Source organism: Tursiops truncatus, chromosome X, assembly GCF_011762595.2.
Source record: "Tursiops truncatus isolate mTurTru1 chromosome X, mTurTru1.mat.Y, whole genome shotgun sequence".
NCBI classification, from domain to species: Eukaryota; Metazoa; Chordata; class Mammalia; order Artiodactyla; family Delphinidae; genus Tursiops; species Tursiops truncatus.
The window spans coordinates 32,257,043-32,267,414 of record NC_047055.1 but is presented as its reverse complement, the minus strand read 5'-3'; the positions used below and the strand labels follow the sequence as shown (position 1 = coordinate 32,267,414).

Below are 10,372 nucleotides of genomic sequence, written 5' to 3'. Positions count from 1 at the left end.
AGTACTTCAAGCTGATTTGTAGCTTAAGGTGAAGTTTTCCACAGTGCTGAAAAGTGTTCTGTTTCCTCTTGCTGATTTTCATGTAAATTTGTGGTTTCATTTTTAAACAGACTTATTGAGATATAATTTAAATATTTGCTTAGTTTTTGATATGCCTTTCTTCTTGGCACATATACCCTGTAAGAAACTAGAGGTCTCTTTCTTTTTTTAGTATCCATGACACATTATTTTCTCCTTTCCTTAAGAGAGATTTTTCTACTTAAAATGTATTCTTTATCTATCTGATGTAACAGTTGTCATTTTTCCATCCCTATCATTTACAACCTAATTATTTCTTGGACTAAAACCTGTTTATAAGGAGATATGTTTGCCTGTTTCATGCTGCTGACAAAAGATTCATAGTGATAGTAGGCAAAGCAACATGTTCAGTTATCAATTAAATATACTAAGGCAGGGGAAACATTAAATATAAGATCTAATGACCTAGAGGCTAAGCAGCAGATTGAAAACACAAGCTACAGTTGTGAGTATTGAGCTCAATTCTGTTCTGAGCTTGCTCTCTTTGCTTCAGCTCTCTCTGCAGAAATGGAGTAAGTCATGCTAACCAACCTTCAAAGATAGTTGTGAGGAATGTTGCTAAAAATAATAAAATGTAATAGTCACTAACATAATTTTCTAGAGAAATTGAAATGAAAAGCAAACTGAGTATCTAAGAAATAGTTTTTCTAAAGTTTATTCAGAGAACAACCTTTCTAACAATCATCTTATTTCTCTTTACGATTATCTAGTTTTACCATATTAGTGTTACCAAGGTGCCATATTATGTAGGATGAGTCGAAAACTTGAATTCTGAGCAAAAATTACATTTTAGGTTTTGTAATAACATGAAGCAATTCAAGATATGAGATTTGTGTTTGGTTATTTACATCAATATTGAACACACTGTGTTTCTTTTTCCTTCTAGTAGATGTGATTTTTAAGGTCATTTACATTAGAGCTTTATTTTTCCTAACACATACACATAACTATTATTATTTTTTAAGTATAATCCATTGTACAGCCAAATTTTAAAATGTTCTGAAGGAGTTTGATAGTACCTTAAGTTCAATGAATAGCAATATTGGATACTATTGGATACCAAATGCATTGGGTAAATTATTTGTCATAGAGCTTTATTTTTAAAGTACAGTTTATATTTCAGAAAATGCACAGTAACTAAATTACTTCCCTACACTTTTCCTGAATAACCTTTTACTGTATTCTGGTTTTTTGGTTGTTGTTTTTTGTTTGTTTTTTACTTAAAATGTTACTTAGTAACTGAAGCAGTAATGCAAACAATAGAGCTCCCTTACAACATCCTTGCATTATATGTTCATTTTCTGCTCGGATTTATAGTATTCTCTATAGTCTGTGGATTATCAGAATCATTGAACTCTATTTTTAGTCACACTTCATTAATTCAGAATGGACATAAATTGAGGATGACTAAGTAAAAAACAAAAGAAAAGTATGGGGTTTAGGAAATACTCTAAATTCCTTCAGAAACAATAATGTTGTTCACTAGAAACTCCAGGTTTCTTTTTCCCTTGAAAACATTTTTTTTGCATCATGCAAGATTTCTTAGCAATGTGACTGTCACATTATATCAGAACAGACAAGTGAGATGATGGGGCACTGTTAATTTGATCTTGAGCAATGATTTCAAACATTCTATAGTATTCAATGATATCTATTATTAAAATAGGTTACAGCAAGACCTTTGCTAGTTACTTCAATCATTACTTGTTATCACTATATAATTATGAAAATAATTTAATAGTTTTACATTTTTATAATTCATGGTATCATTGAACTATTAATCATTTGTTTCTTGAGTTTTAAGTGAACTCTGGGCACTACTAAATAGAGGAAAACAATGTCACATTGTGGGGAGCTTAATATATTCAAACCTGTAAGCAACAGTTCTATTACACTTATGTTCTTTTTGGTTTTGTGAATCTATTGTATGTTTTTGATTTGTAGTTGTAAGCAACAATTCTAAATAGTAGATTGTGAGCTAATCTGAAAATAATACTATCATTTATAGAATCTGTTGCTTTTTAACAATAAAAGATCCCTAGAGAACAACAATAAAGTATTGCTTACAACAGTGCATTCAGCCGTCCCCCGGATCTGTCTTTTGCTTCAATGGTGTTTGGACAGAACAGACCCAGGGACGCCCCTTGCTCCAGCCTCAACCATCCTCCAACCCTTTTTTCCAGTCGCAGCTTTTGGAAACAGCCACTCAGCCATCCTCAGCTTTTGGGACCAGCCAACACCATTTTTTGAGCTTAACTCCTTATTACTGATCAGCCACGAGCTCCCAGATTCCTCAGAATTATTCCGCTGAGGTGGAGGCCGCCGCCAACCTCCTGGTCAACCTGCATCTGGGTCCTCCTACACCTACTTCTCTCTGGGCTTCTATTTCCACCGCGAGGATGTGGCTCGGGACGGCATGGGCCACTTTTTCTGCGAATTGTCCAAGGAGAGGCATGAGGATACTGACAGTCTCTTGAAGATGCAAAACCAGTGCCACGACACTACCTTCTTTCAGGACGTGCAGAAGCCGTCCCAAGATGAGTGGGGTAAAACCCAGGACGCTATGGAAGCCGCCATTCTCATGGAGAAGAGCCTGAGCCAGGCCCTTGCGGGCCTGCAAGCCCTGAGTTCTGCCCGCAGGCACGTACCTCTGTGACTTCCTGGAGAGCCGCTTCCTGCAGGAGCAGCTGAAACTCATCAAGCAGATGGCGACCACCCGACTAACCTCCACAGGCTGGCTGGTCCCAGGCTGGGCTCGGCCAGTATCTCTTTGAAAGGCTCACCCTCAAGCACAACTAGGAGCCTCCAGAGCCCAGAGGCCTTTGAGGAGCCGCCCTGGTGTCAGGGCTTCTGCCTGAAGCCAGTCTCTGCAGCCACTAGGGCTTTGTAACCACCCTAGGGCCCTCTCCCAAGCCTTGGACCAAATGGAAACAATAAAGCTTTTTGCAGCAAAAAACCCCCAATTATTTACACATGACTTTAATTCTGCTCTCTGTGAAAGGATACTTGGTTTCTGTCTTTGTTTTCCTGAGACCTTGAGAATAAGACAAGTAAATTTTGGAGAAGAGGATTTCTTTAGTTGTGTCTCATTTTTTTTTTTAGTATTAGTTACTGAACCTATTTGTAATCTGGCATAAACAATTGAATTATTGAATTAATCTAAAAGGAGCAAAGATCAGGCATCTATGTTAGGAAGCTAACTTATTTGTTTATTCCTCAATCCAACACTCAAAGCTTACTCTTTCCTTCCAGTGTCCTATAAAAGATATATTGATACTATAAAATATATACTGACTTGTATTTTGAGGAGTCTAAACTAAATGAAAATAGGAGTAATTTGGACTTTGGAAACCTTATGAGAATATTTATGTTATTTATTATATGTTGAGGCAACTGAAGGTGAAACTGGAGCTGTGGAACTAGATGGCATTGAAGTCAAATGCAGCATTAATTTCTAGGAAGCCAAGTAACCAAATTGGACCCAATTAGCTTTTCTCAGTGTTGTGACCACAGATTGCACACAGGCTCTCTTCCAAATGTGTGTCACAGACGCAAGGCAGCTATGGAAGGAGTCAGACTGTGTGTCCTGATTATGAGCCAGACACATGACCTTTACTGATAGGCAATGACATATTATGGAGTGTTTAAACATTTCTAGACATACACAAACTTTTTAAATGTTTGCATTCCAATAATTTTAGCTAAATTCATTTACATACTTTCTTCTTATGTATGGAAAAATTTACTTTCCTCTAGTAAAACATATCACCTATATCTGCCCATGTCTTGGAAGAGAGGACATACTAAAACTTCTGCTTCACTGATACTGAAGAGCAATATATGCATATATCCACAATACAAACATACATTAGATTTACTAAACATAGTAAATAATGAAAGGGTTTTAATATCAACATAATAGACTCTCAATGACAAGTCCTATGATTTTTTTCCTTCTCAGTACTTTTTCCTTTGTACAAGATATTGCCTTATGTTTCCAGAATGAGACTGATAATGGGTTTATCCTCCTAAAATAGATGCCTGATCTATGCTCCTTTTAGAGTAAAATAAATTCTCTTAGCAAGAGCCTTACACAATAGGTTTGAAGGTACTTTGTGAACACGTTTTGAGAATACCTGAAGTTAATTACTAATCATCTAATTCAAAATGACAGGTACTCTGATTTACTTTTACACCTCACCCACACATTTTTAAAAATTTTTTAAAATTTGTATTTAGCTCTCAGAAATTCTGTGAGGGAATCCATCCCCTGAAGGACCAAAGTTCTATAATTATTTAAAAGATGTGTATTTATAGCTAGATTTAAATTTAAGATAGGTGGGTGCAGAACCTGAAAAGGCATAGATAGGAGTAAAAGTAGGTTTTATAGCATGTGCCCCAATAAGTAAATTCCACTCCATACACTTCCTTCTTGCAAATACTCTAAATCCAGTGTCATTCTACTGTGTAGGTGCAAGGTGCATATCTCATAACCATTGAAACAGTAATATAATCATAAAAATGAGTACCAGGAATGATTTTTCTTTGCCTATAATATTTCATAAAGATGCTCTTATAACCCTTCTGCTTGGGAGGATCTAAAATTCAAAATGGAAGGGAGATTATACAGTCACAATAGTTCTTTGGAATCATTTAGCTATTTCAAGTAAAGTTACATATTTAAGACCAAAAATTAACTTCTACTTCAATAAAACATATACATATATATGATATAGTTCAGGCTATTTTCTAAACCAAGTAATTTTTGAAGGGTAATGGTACTGCTGATGTACAGGGCATGAAGAGATATTTTCTTTCAAATGACTTAGAGAGGTCAAAAGTAAAGATGCTTGTGTTATGCTTGCATTATAGTATATTTTCTATATTTGTGTCAATTTTTGATATATAGAAGAGCCTTTTTGCACTCCATTTCCTTTCAACAGGTCTTTTATTTTATAAAGTGCATTTTAATAGGTAAGATGTCACCGTAAAAACTGATAAAAAGGATAGCAATCATACGGTGGTTTTAAATCTTTCAAATTAAGCTAAGAATTATATTCACACATAAATAATTTTCTGGTAATAAATTAGAGTTCTCTCAGCATGTGAAATATTACTTTAATTTGATGATCAGGTTGGTATATTAGAGCTCTTTTATTGGAGTAGAAAAACATAAAGCCTAATTCCCTGGTGATTTATGTAATAGTGCCCAAGCCATTACTAAGCCCACTTTGTCTATTAATTAGAATTTTGGTGATCAGATGAATTATGAGTCATTTAATTGAGTATAATCATCATCAGGTAAGCCAGTATGAGCCATGCCATTGAACAAATTAAGCTTACTAAGAATACCGATTTCAAACTAATATAATATTGCAAGTCAACTATACTTCAATTTTAAAAAACCGCTGGTTTCAACTCTTCCCGTTCAGTACTTGCCAAACAAGATTATATCTTTTCTCTTTAAAGTTTTCTTTGCAGAGAAAAAATAAATGGTGACCTTGGCATAACAATAATTGGTTATTTCCAGACTCTCCTAACCTACAGATGAATTAGTTGAACCTCTGAGCTACAAAATTTTCCATGCAACTTTCATTTCTTCTCTGCGTACTGGGAACCAAGTCAAACAGTTTTTTAAAGAGACTTTTAGTTAGAATTTACTTTTGAGTAGTACTTTTGAAAGGATATAGTTAACTATTTTATTGATGAATACATACATTTCTACCCTTTAAGCAATGAGTTGAAAGAATACTTTTGTGCAATAAACTAGGAGTGTTGTGCACTGATAACAGCTCACATTCATTGAACATTTACTGTAAGCTCAGAATCATTCTAAGAGTATTACATGCATTTTTCACTATCTCTTCCAACAACCTTTTATGATAAGTTTTGCTACTCTTTTAAAAGATAAGGAAATAATCACATAGAAGTTAAATAACTGGCCCAAGATATACAGCTTGTACACAGCAAAGCTGAGATATCTCCTTTAGCAATTTATGGCATAAAGTTTTCCATTTTTATGCTCAGAAATCATTCTTTTGTGTTTGGTCTTTATTAACTATGTAAATATCATACTGACCTTTGCCCCAAAGCAGTGCATACTTACCCTGAAATAAGCAGTTAAACAGTTGTACAGTTAAAAGATAATTGATATTTTTCTTCTCAGCCTAGCATGCAATAACACATCTTATGGTGTTTACTAATCTAACAATGTGGATTCACTGTGTATAATGACTCTGTATTGACCAAAACTGAAATTTATGCAGTATATTAAATTTATCATTAAATATATACATTTGTGGCAGGTCGATGATTAATACCCTTGCAAGCAAACCCACAGACTGTTATTATGAGTTGGCCATGTGTTTGCTTTTAGGCACTTTGCCTGAATAAAATGTATTCAGGACCAAAATATTCTTCTCTTACACAAAAGTAGTCTGTTTTTTATAATTAATGTATGAGTTTAACTGGAGAACAGACCTGAATAAAGAATGGACTTAAAATGTATTTCTATTTAAAGTTATTGGAAGCAGACAGAAAGAGAAAAATAAATACCGTATGCCAACACACATATATGGAATCTAAAAAAAATATGGTTCTGATAAACCTAGGGGCAGGACAGGAATAAAGACGCAGAAGTAGAGAATGGACTTGAAGACATGGGGATGGAGAAGGGTAAGCTGGGACGAAGTGAGAGAGTAGCATTGACATATATACACTACCAAACGTGAAATAGATAGTTAGTGGGAAGCAGCTGCGTAGCACAGGGAGATCAGCTCGGTGCTTTGTGACCACCTAGAGGGGTGGGATAGGGAGGGTGGGAGGGAGGCACAAGAGGGAGGGGATATGGGGATATATGTATACATATAGCTGATTCACTTTGTTATACAGCAGAAAGTAACACAATATTGTAAAGCAATTATACTCCAATAAAGATGTAAAAAAAATAAATAAAGTTACTGGATGCATTCAGTGAATTATCTATTCTTGGTTATCTATATATAGGCATGGTGGCATGCCATGTAAACCATGGACTAGCCTCATCATTGGACTTATGGCCTTTATTTGATATTTTTTGGTCAATGATTTTAATTAGGACATATCCAATATCTTCCACTTTGTGAAACTGTTTCTATACAGTTCTTAACACACCATGGGGGAAATCAAGCTGAAGATTTACATTTAAATATTCATGTATGCCCACTGGTATTCACTGATGGAAAAAATTCTAGAGTGCTTTCTTTACTGAAATTTATGAATGGTTCTTGACAAATAAATTTCATCAATTTCAGATAAATTTAAGTGAAAATCTGGGCTTTCCCGGTGGTGCAGTGGTTGAGAGTCCGCCTGCCGATGCAGGGGACGCGGGTTCGTGCCCCGCTCCGGGAAGATCTCACATGCCGTGGAGCAGCTAGGCCCGTGAGCCATGGCCACTGAGCCTGCGTGTCCGGAGCCTGTGCTCCGCAACGGGAGAGGCCACAACAGTGAAGGGCCCACGTACCGCAAAAAAAAAAAAAAAAAAAAAAAAAAAAAAAAAAAAAATTAATTGAAAATCTAATTAAAACGACAAAAGCAATTATATGTAAATATAATTATATGCCTTGTTTTCAGATCCCAGATGCCCAATCCCCAAATTACATAAAAATTATTGTTAATCTCAGTAACAAATATTAAAATGAGCATTTTGCTGCATTACTGTTATCTTTCACTTTTTAATCAATAGACTAAAAATTCAGAAGATTCGGGTTTGCAGCATTTAGACTGCTTTGGATTTGACTTTAACTGTTAATTCAGCTATTTTTACATTTCCATCGTGATTGATGTCGTACAACAATATTGTATTTATTTCTGCAGTTGTTAAGCTGATCTATGATGGCTTAGACATTGTCACATTCCATAATGTGTAGATCTTTTGAAATACCATAAAACTTTTAGAATATTTCTTTGATCATTAGAATTATTCAATGCTAGTCATTGACATTATTGACAGGGACCATATTTTTAAGAATTTGGCATGCACAGTATTGGGCTCAGGCATTACCATTATTCATAGTTGACGGTTCATTGGAAAGTAAAAAAATATTCAGATACTATTACCGTCTCTTCTCTAAAAGTACAGACAGTCCTCAACTTACAGTGGTTCAACTTATTGATTTTTTTCAACTTTACTGATGGTGCAAAAGTGGTACAAATTCAGTAGAAACCATACTTCAAATTTTGAATTGTAATCTTTTCCTGGGCTAGCAGAATATAGTATGATACTCTCCCGTGATGCTGGGCAAGCTGCAGCTCCCAGTCAGGCATGTGATCACAAAGGTAAAGAACCGATACACTTACAACCAGTCTGTTTTTCACTTTCAGTACAGTAGTCAATAAATTACATGAGATATTCAACACCTTATTATAAAATAGGCTTTGTGTTAGATGATTTTGCCCATCTGTAGGCTAATGTAAGTGTTCTGAGCATGTTTAAAGTGGGCTAGGCTAAGTTATGGTTAGATGTATTAGGTTAGGTGTATTAAATGCATTTTTGACTTACGATATTGTCAACTTACTATGGGTTTGGGCACATAACACCATTGTAAGTTAAGGAAGATCTGTATAGATAGTTGTATTCACTTGTAACATACTTGAGAATGAGTCTAATATGCACTTGTTATAGAGCCTGTTCATAGAAAATGAGCAATGACAGTACCCAAACATTTACCTTTTCCTGTCTAAAGTACAGAAATGAAAATGTCAGGGTTCTGTTAGACATAGGCAAACAAAAAACAAGAAAAAAAACACTCTTTGGGAGCATTTACCTTTATAAGAGAGAAGTGTTAAATCTTAGAAGTAGAGTAACTTGGACTACAGAATTAAATTTATCTGAAATACACTGTAAAATAATATTTCACATCACTTGGATAAAATCACTTAAAAATTTCAATTCCATTTTATATTTTGGATTAAGTAACTTCACGCATAAGCATTTATTTATACAAAATAATTTTTAAAGGAATATGCTAGCTATATGACCTCGGGCAATTTACTTAGCTTTCCTGTAAAATAAGTATTTCTCACCTTTAAAATGGGGATAACCCATTTTAAGCTTTGATGCAAAGATTAAATGAAATAATATAATTACATACATAGTTTTAAATAGCTACAGCTAATATCTACATTAACAATATTCACAACATATACAAACAGCCTCAAATTGAGGCGCATACACGTATTCTGTGGATTTTCAAATATGACTTTGGAAAAATGGCAGCCATATGTACACATATGTATTAAAGTTAATAGGCAGAAATTGAGATTATTAGACTGTGTTACAATTTTCTGTTCTTGACTACATCGTTTGGTCAGTGTTTCCTGCCTTAAATTTTCATTATTAAATGAAACATGAACAGCATAGCTATGAAGGCAGGTTATCTTCATTTAACTATAACAAGATTAATATGGATCAGGAGACTTATCTGATTGCACCCTTAAGATCACCAGGATTTAAAGTGCTGCTTCCCCATGCATAATTGGGCTTTAAAAATTCTATGATTCTCCATTAGTGAGCCAGATATTCTCAGGGCAAAAGCTCTTTCCCAGTTGTCAAGTAGACAAACTTGAAAGCTATATTAACTCTTTAGGTTGCCAAAGAACTATAATTGGCCTAAGGTAATAACTCACTGAATCTCACTTTACTGACCTGAATTAATTAGAAATTAACTTCAGTTTGGGGTAAACCTTATATTAAATAGTAAATTCCAAGAAAACAAAAACACTAAGAGATAAATTATTTCACTAAATTATTCAAATTTTTATTTTAAACTTTATTTGTATCTTTATATTCCTATGACTATTTTAATGGATTTGATGGAAAATATATGATTGATAAATTTGACAAATATGAGCACTCACTTCAGCAGCACATATACTAAAGTTGGAATGATACAGAGACACTTAGCATGGCCCCTGCGCAAGAATGACACACAAATTCATGAAGCAATCCGTGTTTTCAATACCTTTGGACTGCAAAAAAAAAAAAAAATGACGTATGTGATATTAAGCTAAAGAAACCAAGATTTTGAAAGCAACATTAAGAAATCTAAGGTTGTTACAACTCACCTTTTCCTTCATATAAACTCAAAAAAGCCTTTTGGCCACTGCCTCTTCTCAGGATCTCCATCCTTAATGGAGGACATGCAAATAAATTCAGAAAAGGAGAAACACATTCATCATTTGGCATTCGATATTCTTGAATTCTACTATTCTTATTATAGACTATCTGGCATCATATGGCAATGTGAGGTTTTAT

General features: G+C 34.5%; 1 non-coding gene across 1 annotated transcript; it reads left to right on the top strand.

Moving 5' to 3' along the window:
- Positions 1-9,967: 9,967 nt before the first annotated feature.
- On the top strand, positions 9,968-10,074 carry LOC117310538 (U6 spliceosomal RNA). Its single transcript, XR_004524678.1, has one exon. It is a non-coding gene; the product is annotated as a U6 spliceosomal RNA (small nuclear RNA).
- The last annotated feature ends 298 nt before the right edge of the window (positions 10,075-10,372 follow it).